This window comes from Simochromis diagramma, unplaced genomic scaffold (assembly GCF_900408965.1).
Source record: "Simochromis diagramma unplaced genomic scaffold, fSimDia1.1 OVJJ01000630.1, whole genome shotgun sequence".
NCBI lineage: Eukaryota > Metazoa > Chordata > Actinopteri > Cichliformes > Cichlidae > Simochromis > Simochromis diagramma.
In genome coordinates this window covers 1,407,904-1,419,925 of record NW_024386927.1, presented here as the reverse complement: position 1 = coordinate 1,419,925, position 12,022 = coordinate 1,407,904, and the positions used below count along the sequence as shown (strand labels likewise).

Genomic DNA, 12,022 nt, shown 5'->3' with positions numbered 1-12,022 from the left:
ATTAAGGTTAAAAATGAAATAACTGTACAACACAAATTAGAATGAAGGGTAAATACTGGGAGAATAAGATAAAATATATAAATTAAAGTTGAAAATAAAATAACTGTACAACAAAATACACAATATAGAACTATATAAGAATGTATGAAGAAATATACACAATAACAGCATATACACAATAACAGCAGCGTGATTTAAGTAATGAAGTGAAAACAATGTCCAGAATGTCCAGTGTGTGTAAGAAGTCACCAAGTCATTGACTCAGGTATGTGGATGACACCTGGTTGAAAATCACATCTCAGGACGTACCACAATTCATAGATCTCATTAACTCAGTGAACCAACACATCAAATTCACCAGGAAGGATATGAAAAGTGGCAGGTTAGCCTTCTTAGACTGTGAGATTTCCATCAGTAATGGGGGACATCTAAAAGCTGATGTGTACCGTAAACCTACCTACGCATATGGATCCATATAAACTGGGTGTCATCAGGACATTACAACATAGAGTGAACACCATCCCCACAGACACAGCGGCCAGAGAAGCAGAAGAACATCACACCAAGAAGGCCCGTAAAATGTGTTTATCCCAGCTGGACATTTGTCAAAGCTGCGAAGGCGCCTAAAGAAAGCTCCAGCTGATCCAGAAGAGAAGAACAACCGCTGCCTAAGTGAAAACCCGTAGTGATTCCGTATGCGTCAGGAGTATCGGAACAGTTGAGACACATTTTTTTCTAAACACCACGTCTCTGTGGCTTTTAAAACAACAAAACACTATGTGCCAAAAATTGGTCCACCCCAAGGATCGGGTCCCCCGACACAAACAGAGTAACATAGTGTACGCTGTTAAGTGCCAGGAGGACTGCCAGGATTTATACATCGGGGAAACCAAACAACCTCTGGCGAAGCGGATGGCACAACACAGAAGAGCTAACTCATTAGGCCAGGACTCTTCACATTGGACACTCTTTCAATGATGAGGATGTACACATCCTGGACAGGGAGGAACACTGGTTTGAGCGGGGAGGCAAGGAGGACATTTACATGAAAAGGGAAAGACCATCTCTGAATCAAGGAGGGGGCCTAAGGATACATCTGTCACCACCTTACTGTGATTGCAGCCATTCTCTCTCTCGCTGTGAATGGTACTCATGGCCAATGATCTGTGATCAGTGGTTGTTGATCAATGGTCATGACAATTGGCATATTCACTAGCTGGGCCCACATCCTCATTTTAGGTTTGACAGCGTTTGCAACAAAACATCTTTGATGTAAGAAAGGGAGAAGTTTCTAAAAATCACTGGACCGAAGAATCCAGACCCAGCTTTATCCTGATGGTCTCCCTCACTCACTTTCCCCCAGGCTGGATGTAACTGTCAATAATAATATGGAATCTGGGTCCTGTTGTTAAAAGAAAAAAGCAAATTATATTTCTATACAATATTTTGTTTGCTTGTTTTTAAATCTAACATTTCATATAAAATGTTCTTTTTATATATTATAAAGTGCTCAGTGAATACCTCAGGCAGCAGAAACCCAAGAATGAGGAGGAAGAGGAGGCACTATCATGGAAGGACAGGCCCCTGCACGGTATGTACCACCGGCAGATAGAGGAGGTGGCTGATATTCATAAATCCTACCAGTGGCTGGACTGAAAGACAGCACAGAGGCACTAATCATGGCAGCACAAGAACAAGCTCTGAGCACAAGATCCATAGAGGCTAGGGTCTATCACACCAGGCAAGACCCCAGGTACAGGCTGTGTAAAGATGCCCCAGAGACAATCCAGCACATAACAGCAGGGTGCAAGATGCTAGCAGGCAGGGCATACATGAAACATCATAACCAAGTAGCCGGCATAGTGTACAGAAACATCTGTGCCGAATACAGCCTGGAAGTCCCGAAGTCAAAACTGGAGACGCCCCCAAGGGTGGTGTAGAATGACCACGCTAAGATCCTGTGGGACTTCCAGATACAGACGGACAAAATGTTGATGGCTAACCAACCGGACATAGTGGTGGTAGACAAACAAAGGAAAACGGCCATAGTGATCGATGAAGCAGCTCCGAATGACAGCAACATCAGGAAAAAGGAACACGAGAAGCTCGAGAAATACCAAGGGCTCAGAGAAGAGCTTGAGAAAATGTGGAGGGTGAAGGTAACAGTGGCTCCGGCAAATTCCAGGAACAACATCGGAGATCTCTGTCCAGAAGAGCGCAGTCCTAGGAACAGCTAAGATACTGCTCAGGTGTAGCCCAGTGGCAAAAAGATGCAATTAGAGACTGTTTATTGTAATTATTATTAAAGGTGTTTTATTCTGTTCAGTTAAAAACACTCATAATTGGAGAGAGACTCTAAAGAAAAAAAATCCAAATTATTTTGTATGGAATTGCATTATTTGTGTTATTTATTTATTTTTGTTTCTCAAGGGTTATTTTTTGACCTGGATACAAATGCGGTCCAACCAATGGGATTGTTTGTCCCGCCTTGTGCTTTCCTTTTTGGTTGCGCTGCTAAGGCTGCCTAGACCACACGTGCCATAGCTGTACCTGTGGTGAAAACGTGGTAGCTGTTGAAACAGCGAAGCTGTTGGTGTCTGCTTGATTAGCCGCCAGATTTGGATAGCCGAAGCTAGTTTTATGAATACGAAGTGCTTTGCACTGGTGAGTAACCAAACTGTTATAGCCGCTGATCGGCATCCTGAAATGTTAACGTTGTTCGCTTCAAAAAACAAACGCTAATGGTGACCGTACTATGCAAGTAGCTAGCGGGTACTAACTAAACGCACACTCCCATTGTTAAGTGTTAGTTGAGAAGTTATTAGCTGTTGTTAGGAAAAAAAAGTATGTCTATCTGTTGTATTGAAATGTTTTATTGTGTTACTTTCATTCATCACTGTCGTTACTTTCAAGATGGCGGCGCGCACAGACGCAGCGGCTCACTGCTCCTCACGTTTGGTGTTTTGTTTTTTACTTTTTCTACGTGTATCTGTGTGGATGTGTGTGTTTTTTATTATTATACATCAAGTAGAGTCCACCTACAGTCGTCAGGACCTTCTGAGTTTGGGATTACGCTGTGCAAGGAGCATTACATCGGACTACCACCACTTTCACAGCATTCCGGAGGACATAAAAAGAGCTCCAGGGTCTCCGTGGTTGGTTCTTCCCAGCGGCAAGACAAAGAGGAAACGTAAACAAAGGAGGCAAAAGCGTGGCTGCAGGGCGGGCCCACTAGCTCGGCTAAAGAAACAGCCATTTAAGCCACCGCTTCCGAGTATTTTCCTCTCCAACGTCAGGTCCATAACCAACAAAATCGACGAACTGAGATTACAAATTGCAGTCAACAAGTGTGTACGGGACAGCAGCATAATATTACTCACAGAGACTTGGCTGCAGCCATCAATTCTGGACTCGGCTATTGAGCTAGCAGGCCGCACGGTCCACCGTCACGACAGGAATGGCCACTCCGGTAAGATCAAAGGAGGGGGTTTATGCATCTACACCAATGACAGCTGGTGCAAAAACACAAAGACTGTAGACAGCCATTGTTCCCCGGATTTGGAATATTTGACTGTGAAGTGCAGACCCGTCTACATACCTCGCGAGTTTACTGTTGTCATGGTAACGGCCGTGTATGTACCACCAGATGCTAATGCTAACTCGGCCATGGAGGAGCTGCACAAGACAATAAGCAACCAGCAGAACTCCCATCCAAACGCAGTGCACATTATAGCTGGGGACTTCAACCATGCTGATTTAAGGTCAGTATTCCCCAGATTTGAACAGCATATTAAATGTGCAACGAGGGGGAAAAACACATTGGATAAAGCCTACAGCAACATCCAAAAAGGCTACAGAGCAACCCCTCTACACCACATCTAGGTTTGTCAGACCACATGTCCATGCTGCTGATCCCTGCACACACTCCCATTAGGAGAAGAGCCCCCCCAGTCACAAAAACTGTGAAAACCTGGCCAGAAGGTGCATCACATCAGCTGCAGGACTGTTTTGAAAACACGGACTGGAGCGTGTTCGAACATCAGGACCTTGAAGAGCACACAACATCAGTGCTCTCATATATTTACTTCTGTGTCAACAGTGTCACTGTGGACAAACGTCTCCGGGTGTATTCCAACCAGAAACCCTGGATGACTAAAGAGGTCCAGGTCCTGCTGAAGCAACGTGACGCCGCTTTTAGATCCGGTGATGGTATGCAGTACAGTGCAGCCAGATTTGAGTTGAAAAGAGGCATCAGAGAGGCCAAGGCAGCGTACAAGATAAGGATCGAAGACCACTTCACCACCAACAACTCACGATAGGTATGGCAGGGAGTTCAGCACTTAACCAACTACAAACCTTGCAATACCACATTGACTGAGGGTAACGCGGAGCTTGCGGAGGAGCTGAACCACTTCTTCGCACGCTTTGAGGTGAAGGGACCAGAGGCAGCAGCAGCAAAAACATCGGACAGCAGCAGCAGCCCAAGCCTCATAGTGCAGGAATATGAGGTGAGGCGCACACTGAGGGTAGTGAACCCCAGGAAGGCCGCCGGACCAGATGGGGTAACCGCAAAGGTCCTAAAAGAGTGTGCAGACCAGCTGGCTGGGGTCTTCACCAAGATCTTCAACATTTCACTGTCCCAGTCCTGCATCCCGCCGTGCCTAAAGTCAGCCACAATTGTCCCACTGCCAAAGCGTACTAACATTAGCAGCCTCAACGACTACCGACCAGTTGCTCTAACACCTGTTATAATGAAGTGCTTTGAGAAACTGGTCCAACGTCACATCATGTCCTGCTTGCCACCCACACTCGACCCGCTCCAGTTCGCATACAGAGCTAACAGATCAACTGAAGATGCCATTGCTACAACGCTCCACACCACCATCTCTCACCTGGAAGTGCAGGGCCGTTACGCCAGGCTGCTCTTTGTTGACTTTAGCTCTGCTTTCAATACGATACTCCCGGACAGACTAATAGTTAAACTGCTGGAAATTGGACTTCCTTCCACCACCTGCCGCTGGATCAGAGACTTCCTCTCAGACCGTGTACAGAGAGTTAGAGTGGGGCCTCATCTTTCCTCAGCCCTCAACCTCAACACCGGCTCTCCACAAGGCTGTGTACTGAGTCCCCTACTGTACACTCTGTACAGTGGGGCAAAAAAGTATTTAGTCAGCCATGTGAATCCTACCATGTGAATTCATGGATTTTTTTTTCACATTCTGTCTCTCACAGTTGAAGTGTACCTCTGGTGCAAATTACTGACCTCTGTCATCATTTTAAGTGGGGGAACTTGCACAATCGGTGGCTGACTAAATACTTTTTTGCCCCACTGTACATACATGACTGTGTTAGTTCCCACCCAGACAACACAGTCATCAAGTTTGCAGATGATACCACCGTGGTGGGGCTCATCTCAGGGGGAGATGAGACTGCGTACAGAGCTGAAGTTCAGAGGCTGTCAGATTGGGGTGTAGATAACAACCTGGACCTCAATACCACCAAGACAAAAGAACTGGTAGTTAACTTCAGAAGGAGGAAGTCCGAGCTGCAGCCTGTCAGCATCAACGGGGAGTGCGTGGAAAGGGTCTCCAGTTTCAAGTTTCTGGGTGTGCACATAGACACAGACCTCCAATGGAGCTCTAACACCTCTGCGGTCTTAAAGAAGGCCCAACAGCGTCTCCACTTTCTGAGAATCCTCAGAAAAATGGACCTGAAGAAGGAGCTGCTGACCGTCTTCTACCGCTGCTCCATTGAAAGTGTGCTGACATATTGCATCGGTGTGTGGTTCTCCAGCTGCACCACAGCACACAGAAAGGCACTCCAGAGGGTCATCAATATGGCCCAAAAAATCATTGGACATCCTCTTCCCTCCCTGAAGGACCTGTACAGCACTCGCTGTCTCAAGAGGGCATGCAGCATCCTACGGGACTGCACACACCCAGGACACCGGGTGTTTAAGCTGCTGCCGTCTGGCAGGAGGTTCAGGCTGCTGAGGTCCCGAACAAACAGACTCAAGGACAGCTTTTACAACAGGGCAACAGCCCTGATCAAGGCAAATAGCTGACCTGACTGGCTACCTCCCTGGACTTTTTTAGGGGGGAGGTAACAATGTTTAAAACAATAACAATAATAATATTTATATTTATAACAAGGTGCAATAATAATTAATGTGCAATAATAACAGTGTGCAATACAAATACACTTATTCTTCTTTTTTATACTAAGTTAATATACTGTGTTGTGTTGTTTGTTGCGTTGTGATGTGTCGTATCGTGTCGTGTTATATGTAGTGCCGACGTAGGACAGCTTTCCAATTTCATTGTACTACTGTACTATGTATGACTGTGCAATGAGAATAAAGAGTCAGCTTATCTTATCTTATCTTACTTGACAGTGAGCAGAGTATATTGAGTTTGCTGCTTTTAATGAGCAGTGTGAATTGCTTTAATGATTGTTGATAGCTACATTGCCATGTAATGAAAATGCTTAGAATTTGATTAGTTGTACAACATTAGAAATTGAAACACATTTTGTTCATGCTTTATACTTTAAATAGAAGTGTTGTTAGTTAAGTGTGAACCATGTTCATTTGAAGTAATTCTGACCTCACTCTTAGGTCAGGTTTTTTGAGTTGGAGAAAGGAGCCGAGACTCCTCGGAGAACATTGGATTACAGACTTTGTGGAAATCCGCAGAAGAAGAATAATTTTCCATTGCAATGGATGGCGAGCCACAGCCCATTTGGAATTTAATCTTGAAGTCTGGTTGCCTGAACTGTGGTAGGACAAAACAGTGCAAACCATACATCGATCGTGGACTGAACTCACACCAATAACTCACCAGATCACCAAACAGGCCTGATCTGGATCCTATTGACACTTTAAAAGACCCAGGTCTAACATTCGTTTCTTTTTTATTTTGGGTATCTGTGCGCGCACACACAATTTTGTGTTATTATTGTAAATGCAATACAGTGCAAAAATTTCAAATACAGTTGAACCATTGGTTCATCATTTGCAGTTGTGTTTTCATTGTGGTTACCCATCCTCTGGGCTCCTGTCGTTCCTGAAGTCTTCTGATTTGCCCATTGTTTATATATTTTGTTACATACTGGTTACACAGGACCCTCAAGGCCCCAAGCTTGGAGGATAGACCGTCCACAGGGGCGAGCAGGGAATGATGATAATAATAATAATAATAATAATATTATATATATATATATATATATATATATATATATATATATATATATATATATATATATACACTAGGGGTGCAACGATACACAAAATTCACGGTTCGGTTCGGTTCGATACTTTGGTGTCACGGTTCGATATTTTTTCGATACAAAAAAAATGTTCATGCCTTTTTAATTTGTCATTTATTAAAATTATAAATATATATTTTAACTCAAAGTACAGTTTTTAAATTTAACCCTAACCCTTGTGCGTGTTTTTTATTTTGACAGCGAATGCGCACCTGCGGACCACTTATGTGCAGCCCTGGTTATTTATCTCGTCATATTGCAGCCACAGAAATTATTTTGTCCATGAAACCATAAAGCTGCACTTTCTTTTTGCCTTATAGTCTGATTTGTCATAACTTCTCCGTTTTGTGGTAAGCTTTTCTTTGGCTGTCACTTCTTCACCCTGACCTGTCTTATTTGGCTCAGCAGAACTAAAATATATATCTGTCTGTGAAGGTTCTCAGTCATCCAGGTCATCGTAGTCAAATATATATCCTGCTGCTTTTACACATGCACTCACATAAGCTCAGCGATTCTCTGCGCGATCAACCTCTCACATGTTTAAGCTTGCTGCGGGAGATTTCACTTGTCATGTTTGCATAGTAAGCTAACAATTAATAAGACGATGTCAGAGGAATTGGTGCACAAATGATCGTCACTCACCAATCAGTGCTGTTGCTCTCTATACACAGTTCGCGCCATTGCAAAGTGAAAGCAAAAAAACAAGCGCAAATTCAAACGCGATTTCAATATGTCACATATTGACAGTGGCTCACCGATGCCAATGACATAATTACCCAGCTACATTTCTGAAAGAATGCAAAAGCATTGACATATATTTTTCCTTCCTACAATAGCCCGACGGGCAGGGAAGAGATAGATTTTGGTAAACCCACTGAAAAAAAATCGCTAGCCCCAGGACGTCGGGCTAGCGATATTGCGAGCCCTGTATCTGATTGAGGAATCACTCATCTTTGTAAAAGAGAGTTTATTACAGAGAAATGTCTCTTTCCAAAATAAAAGCTATACTATCCGCTTCTTCTGGGCTATATTCTCAGCAGCATATTAAACATATAAGGAGAATCATGTGCTAACAGCTGTCTAAATGACTCGGCTAAAGTTAGTAGCATGCTTGCTTGTTTTTTTTCTGCTTCCACTTGTCTTTGCACTAGGATGATGTCGGCGTAAATGTGCAGTCATATTCGTTGTGTTCCCACTAGTGCTGTCAGCGTTAATCTCGTTGAAATGACCTTAACGCCACAACACGGCAAATCTCCGTTAACGAGCTACCGCCGATCGCCCCGTGCATGGGGCTAGACGGCCAACACGTTAACGAGTTAACTGCGCTAACACACTAGTTCCCACCCATGTAATTGAGCATTGCGTGGCACATCCAACATACTGTTTTACTTTAGTCCATGACTCGCTTACCTTCAGGGTCATAAGTCACATGAAAACCAAAATAATTCCAAACGCCAGATATGAATGAGGGTGGGGGAGGTTCAATTTGCCATGTAAGGAGAGCTTAACTTCTGTCTCGCTAGCTTGCCCTGCGCTCTTCCTTCTGACGATGCTGTCTGTGTTGAGCGCTCAGTGAATCTGCGTTCGACTACTCCGCCTAGGCTGCACTGTCGAGCCTAGGCGGAGTAGTCGAACGCAGATTCACATGAGCGCTCAACACAGACAGCATCGTCAGAAGGAAAGTTGATAAAATAAATTACAAATGTTGTATTGTTCGATACATATGCGTACCGAACCGAAAGCACTGTATCGAACGGTTCAATATCGATACGAATATCGTTGCACCCCTAATATATACATATATATACATACACATACATGTATAATGAAACCAATTACATAATTATAATGTAATAACAATTTGACCTAAACCCATAATTTGTCTTTCTCAACAGAACAGCTGCAGGTTTTGCTGACAGTACATCATATGGTAGTTTAGCCTGTGTACTTTATTTACTCCAGTATTAAAACAAATAAGTGTATTCAGCATAAAGTGTGGACATATAAGATGATGCTGTCACTAGCTCATGCTGAAGTCTGAATTTGAATCAGCTCCTGTGATCACAAAGAGAAAACAATCATCACAAACTGTCAAACGCGTACTCCTTAAAGCTGACAGAATTCAGGTTTGGAAGTTTTCTTAACTTTTTCCAGTCTATAGCTAAGATGTGGCCTGTTTGTTAAGTGAAGAAAAAACTTTATATACCAACAGTAGGGCTGCCACGATTACGTCGACTATTAAAATCGTCGACGACTATTTTAATAGTCGACGCGTAGTTTAAAGCTTTATAAGATCCCAAAAGACGCAGGAATAAGTAGTAGGATTTAAGAGTGTAATAATGGACTGAAACAGAAGATGGCAGCACTGCATGTATAAAGATGCCAGCTGCCGTCAAATCTCGAAGAAGAAGAAGCTGTAACTGTGTCCAAATTCAGGAACCGCATCCTCCTGTGCCCGCATTTGTAGGCCGATTACGTTACAGCGACACGACGATGACTGTCCAAATTCGAAGACTCCGACAAATGCGGCCGACAAATGCGTCCTTCATTTCCCCAGATTTGAAGGATGGGTCGGGTGTATACTTCGTGGCCCAACCTATCCCAGAATTCATAGCGCGGCCATCCTCAGTTTCCAACAATGGCGGGCAGTAGCGGTTTTTGATACGGGCGAAACGGGCGGTTGCCGGGGGCGGCATCGAGGTGGGGGGCGGCATCACGGGCATCGGCAAAAAAATTAATAAAAAATAATAAAAATTGCTCGTATTCATGCTGCCCCGACGTCATGCCAGCGCACATTGGGAATGGCATAGGCACCGATCGGTTTTCTATCGCCCATTTGCTGGGAGTAAGGGCGCCCTCCGTTTGCGAGGTGCGCCTGCTGCTTGCAGCACAGGGAGGAGAGGGCGGGGCGGTTTTAATATTAATTAGTCATTGTCAATGGTTGATTTGTCCCGTTCTCATTGTATGACAAATTATGATGGCTGTTTGGTAGCCGTTTGCATACTATGCATACTCTCTCTCTCTTCATATGTGTGTGTTTCTCTGGTGAAATTCAGTATGGTTCCGACAACAGTTTTATGTCAATGGACAATCCTTAATGTGTGTGTGTGTGTGAGTGTGTGGTGGTGGGGGAGGGGGGGGGGCACCAGAGGGTGTGTTCGCCCAGGGCGCCAAACAGGCTAGGACCGCCACTGATGGCGGCAGCTGGTTAGTTTCAATATTACTCTTATTATTCTTTCTGTGTCACAAAATAAACTTTTAACATATTTTCAGGCGAGAATGTAGCTGTGTAAACCTCAAATATCTGCTTGGTTTATCAAGACACCACATATTTTCAGAAGCGCTCCGACATTTTTGGAGACGTCTGTTACCCACAAGCTCGATAGCTAGCCAGGGGCTAGGCTCACTAGAGCCGGTGAGAACACCGGACTCCCGGCAAATTAAACATGATAGATAAGTCACTTAGATAACTTAAAAATGTTATTGTTTGGCTTTTTTCAGTATTTTATTTGTTCCTCAGTAAATCGGTTTGGCTGAGATTAAAGTTATAGTTTTTACACAGCTGAATCAACGTCAAGCAGACAGCTGATTATCAGAAGTGTGAGATGCTCGAGAATATACTTCGGTATCCTGTTATATTTTAGACAGCAAGGAGCAGACGGCTGAGTTTATTAAACTCCACCGAAACAATCTGCAAATTTCATTAAAATTTAACAAACTATTATCTTGTCTTTATTTTTAGTTAGCACATACCTTAAACACTTAAAGCTGTAAGCTAATGATAGTTATATAAGAGCAGATGCTGCTGGTGCAATAAGCTGTACGTTTTACGTCCAGTGGATGATGATCTGATTAGTCGACTAATCGCAAAAATAATCGGTGACTAGTCGACTATCAAAATAATTGTTTGTGGCAGCCCTAACCAACAGTATAATGTTTTTACATTGGAGCTATTGGTGCTTTTTAAAAGGAAAGTTGCAAAGATGACATGAACCAGGAACAGGTTTCTTGTCCTGATTCTGAATTATGGTCACCTGCAGGAAAAAACAGAAAAACATCCTGTTCTTCAATCAAAACAACAATTTTAACCTAACACATCAAATATCATGATTTGGTCTCAGAATATAAATATTATGTTCTATTAGGTATTTTTTATGTGCTTTCAAAAAGAATAGTGTTACTCGTCACTTATTACTCTTCTCGACTCTGCATAAGAGTCCAGCCTATTGCTCTTACAGTATACTATTCATAATAAAAGTACAATAACAATAGCATTAGGTAGTGACTGAGCAGCTGCCTGCTGCAGTCAGAGCAGCAGAGCTAATGTCTGAACTAGAGCACTGACTTTTAATTAGCATTAAATCACTTAGCTCAACAAAGTGATTTCTCTACTCAGTGTAAATTCATTCGTGTACAAAGCTACCAAACACTGTTGTTTTCCCTTGCTGACTGCTAAAGGCATGAATTTATTGATTAGCTCAAAACACAAATTTAACTTACCAAAATAAAGTCAGGATGCCTTAGGTTCTTCTGTCAGTTACTCCCGTTTATTGTAGAACACCTAACACTGTCAGTTTGAAACAGATAGCCGTGGATATGGTTCTAGCTGCAGTCCCGGAGCAGAGACGGGGAAGTTTGTCGTGACTGCAGCTGACAATCAAAGCTGTCATGATGACGTTGCATCCCAATTTTACAGTTGATAATTAAAATTTAACTGATGAGAACTTAGACCCATTGAACCCAAATCAGCAAGATG

General features: G+C 43.2%; 1 protein-coding gene across 7 annotated transcripts in view; it reads right to left on the bottom strand.

The window, feature by feature from the left end:
* Nucleotides 1–12,022, bottom strand: part of LOC120736740 (disks large-associated protein 1-like) — a 181,084-nt gene that overhangs the window by 118,145 nt on the left and 50,917 nt on the right. The gene's annotated exons all lie outside the window — the stretch shown is intronic.